Below are 4,776 nucleotides of genomic sequence, written 5' to 3'. Positions count from 1 at the left end.
CCTGAGTTAGCTCCTGAGTTAGCTCCTGTGTTAGCTCCTGTGTTAGCTCCCGAGTTAGCTCCTGCGTTAGCTCCTGTGTTAGCTCCTGAGTTAGCTCCTGAGTTAGCTCCTGAGTTAGCTCCTGTGATAGCTCCTGAGTTAGCTCCTATGTTAGCTCCTGAGTTAGCTCCTGAGTTAGCTCATTTGTTAGCTCCTGTGTTAGCTCATGTGTTAGCTTCTGTGTTAGCTCCTGAGTTAGCTCCTGTGTTAGCTCCTGTGTTAGCTCCTGTGTTAGCTCCTGTAGGGAAAGCTAAAATTGTCGACGTGTATAATATTACTAATACTTGACGTCTGGTGTTTGTTAGTATTCCATAAAAATTGCTAAAATTCCTAAGCTTTTGTTAACGCATACTTGTTCTTTACATTCGTGGTCTGATGTTTGGTACATTTTTTGTGTATCAGGGAGCAATACTGTGAGATTGATTCTTAATTTGGAACGAAATCTAGATTTTCAAAGAAAAAACTCTCGTATTTGTACATCACCAAATACTAAATCTTCAAGTTGACTTCGCTAGTGGAGCATTCATTTCTAGTGATCCTTTTTCAGATATTGTTTCCTTTTTATGTGGTGTTTTATAAATGCATAAATAAAACCACTCTTCTTTTTAGTTTTTAACAAATTCATAGCAAATTGCCCATCTATCTGAAAAATTTTAACGCATATTTTATTATATGGATTGCACGAAAGAAATGAGCAATATTTGACATGTGCAAGTTATATCAATCGCATCATGTTATCATGCACGACACAAGCTCAATGGAAATTATAAATAACATGAATTCAAGTGTAACTGAACCACTGATAGCTAGTGCAGCATGAACAAAGCAACAAATCATTTTAAATGGTTAACGCAACTCTATTTTTGCAGCTCCACTCCCTTTTTACTTTTCAAGGCCTATAAAAACTCATGACTTGCATTCAAAATCCGACACTGATCCGAGGTGTTCTGCATATCAATATAGCTCTTATGTTTTATACATGAGGCTCCGAAACTTCGTTTGCTTTGTGTCTTTACCGTGCGTTTCATCTTTTCAGTACACAGGTCATCTGTCATTTGTCACTGCACCAGTTACTGTGCTCAATGTTCCACTGCTGCAATTCAAATGCTCGACAAGTACGGTACCAGGAGCATACACTTTAAGGAATGACGAGTGAACCTGGTTTTATTTGCTATAACTTAAAAGTTTCAGTGCTCTAATAACCTTACCATCAGTGCACTTTTAACAACACAGAACTTCAGATTTTATTGCAGTGATAACGTGACTTCTCTGTATAGGAGGAATGGAGAACAACTCTTAGGCACTATCTTGATCTTTAAACTGCTGGCACCCTATTTCACGACGTTTTAATAAGATATTTCATTTAACGTTCAGCTAAGGATATAAGTTCAGACAGGTCAGAAGTATACCCATGTACCCATCACTCAAATATTTCTTGCCCAGTGATCATTTAATCATCATTTTAAAGAATTGACAGTGCTTATACGTATATAAATAGCAACATATTTATAAACCTTTGATAATTTTATAACCGTTTGAAAAACCTCATACTAAATAAACACACATGACACGACTATATCCTGATCCGGCTAATGATAACATAATTTTGTGCTAGCCTGTGAGATTTTTAACTGCTTGTTCGTGTTTCTTCACTTTATGGACACGAGATTTGTGTAATATAATCGGAGTGAATTCCTCAGATCGAGTTTAAGACTGTCTTGTGGTCTGTTTTGTTATTAGCAGGGATAAGATAAGAGTACCAAGTTATTTACCTACTCATAGAGCTAAAGAGGGGTGTAGAATGTTTGGAACGCAAATGGCTGCATCAAATTGATGTAAGACTTAAGAAGCAACAAAGGGTTACAGCAACACAGGGTTCATTCAGTAGCAATAATGTGGGGCACCTCCTACCATAACGAGTAACAAGTCTATAGAGTAGAGAGCAAGTTTAGTTTAATTATCTGATAAATAGTTGTACAAACCCTCTTTTAATACTAATGAGGCTAGTTACTAGTAACTGTATCTGTTCCCGAATAATCCCGAATTTGAAATCTTTTAAACTAAAATTTGCGCTAATAACAACTCAAAAATTTAGATTTAGGGCTAAATTTGAGTCAACTAATGTAGTAAGTGCAAGTGGGCTGATACTCAATCAAATTTGGTGCTATCTCTCATGATAGAATCACCAAAAATGTCACAAAGAATTTAACTATTTGTGTTTTAAGATAGTTTAAATAGGCCAATATTGACAGTTTTAGTAGAGAAATAATTCAAACATAATTTCCAAATAGCTACGACCTAAATAGCTAAAAAAGCTTTTAAAATCTCAGAATTTTGGCTGATTGAGAAGCACTACCCGGAGGCATTACTCGGCACTAACGCCTTAAAATCTTTAATTACAATCAAATATAAATATATGCACACATATATAAATATGATATCGATACATGGCGCCCCACTGTCACATTGAGTTGAGAGTTCGATTGCTGCAATTCATACGCTCAACAAGTGCCCATTACTCTGATATTTATTAGTTGATATCGTATTGACAGAAGAATTGACAGCATTTATATAATAATTGTTTTACATACCATTTTTACAAACTTTTGATAGTAAAAACACTTTTTAATAATCACATATTTAACCGTCTCACAGACACCACGTGATAAGACGACACGCGTGACAAGGTCACATCCACTAATAACCATAATATCATAGTGCTGTAGCATTGCTAGGTTCTTTCACCACTTTTACTTTAAACCTCAGTCGTTTCTGGACACTTAGTCTTTGTTTTAAAGCTAATTGAAGTGAAGGCTGTTATGTGTGTTATGTGGACTTGTTTTGTTGGTAAAGGGCATTAGATATGGGTACCATAACATTTTCCTTAGAGAAGAGCTAAAGACTTAAAAAGCTAAATGTTTGTTAAAGACTTATAAAGCAACTTATGAAGAGTATTGCAGTCTTTTTAGCGAGGGAATGTATTAACTTTAAACCATTACCCTTGTAACAGTTGTGGGGGGGGGGGGGGGGGGGCAAGCATTATAGCTTTTGACCTTCTCTCTCACGATACCAGCTATAAATAATCTAACTATCTGTTTTTAACAAGTATTCAAGTTTTGTCTATTTAAAAATGCAGGCGCTCATTATGTTTATGTTAAAAGCTCTATTGCTGCATCCCAAAAGTTGTACTAGTATGGTAAGAGGAGTATAAACTATAGGAAATTACCTCTTTGTCTCTGTTTGAGAGAGTTGGAGAGCAGCTATCAGCCATGATCATGGTATTTAAACTGCTCCCATTTATCAGTCACATACTAATATCAATATTTAACGGTCACATACGAATATAAACGGTAGAGGTTTACGCTAGAGGTTGCGCCTATTACTCGTGTATTTTCTTAACCAGTCGTATTCATGTAATTGTTAGATACATTATACATTATACATACCCTTTTAACAAACTTTTAATGTTAAAACCACCTTTTGATACAACCGTCTCAATCTCATGCTAAATAAACACACGTGATCAGGCTACCATATCCTGTAGTCACGTGATCACATATCCTGTAGTCATTCTGTCATGTATCATTGTTTTCTGCTAGCAAGTGTGGTGCTTTCACCGCTCGATCTGACCATTGTTGTTCTGTGTAAACGTGGTTATGTGGTCTTTGTTTTTTGCTTGGCCCTGAGTATTTCAGAGTAAAAGTATGTTACAGCCCACTTTTATTGGCAGAAGGGCGCATAAAGTGTACATTGGACACATCAATTATAAACACTTTAAATGAAGCACCTCTTAGCCATTTATTCTAAGAGTTTTGTTTGAGCCAGTATTATATAAGTGATAATATCGATCAACTTCCCACCACTTCCCACGACTATAGCGAACAAGTTTATTACTTCAATTATCTAATTTATAACTACAATGTACAACTACATCCATTGTTTCCATACTAATCACCTAAACCAAACTGTTTACCGCTTGTATGATATCCAGATACTCTCCATATCTTGCACTTGTTGTTTGCTCTGCTGCTGACTCACCAAACTTCCTAATAACATGTCCTAAATATCCAGATACTCTCCATATCTCTAAATTTGTTTCCTCCCAGCCCGTGTCATACCACTTTTTGTAATTATGCTAAAATAAAAGTAGCTGATTTGTGCAACTCGGAGTGATTACTGGTATGGTTCATGTTTTGGTTATATGACAGTGCGGCCCTATCATTGGTCCAGATCCCACTTATTTTAATCACAAAGTAGATTGTAGATTCTAAGATTAAATAAGCTTGATAGCTTAAAATCGTACGTGGTTGTTGAGCAGTACAGAATCTACAGCAGTAGCCTAATTTCTAGTCTTAATTAGCAGTACCACACCAGGATTAACTCTGCTAATTAATTGATAAAATTAGCTGGTGGGCGGACGATAGCAGCAATAAAAGCAGAGTAGCAGAGACAATAGCAAAATCCGGTCTCATGTCTTGCATAAATTATCAAGACAGAAACGGTAACGAAGCACTAATGAGCAAGCGTTTGGGCTACAATAATTCATTAATTGATCTAAGGTAGGCATCCGTTTCTCACTAGGACGTTTCCTTGTTTACATTAGCATGAATCTTGTCCTATTTCTCAGGCAAAACTTCATTCGTGCTAAAGTTTTAACCGACATTAAATATTCTACATGATCATTAATTGATTGTGTTTCATTTATAATGGGGAAGTAACCGGTGAAAATGCGCATTA

This window comes from Bolinopsis microptera, chromosome 2, assembly GCF_026151205.1.
Source record: "Bolinopsis microptera isolate Bmic1 chromosome 2, MBARI_Bmic_1.0, whole genome shotgun sequence".
Taxonomy (NCBI): Eukaryota; Metazoa; Ctenophora; class Tentaculata; order Lobata; family Bolinopsidae; genus Bolinopsis; species Bolinopsis microptera.
Note: the sequence above shows the minus strand (reverse complement) of the source record.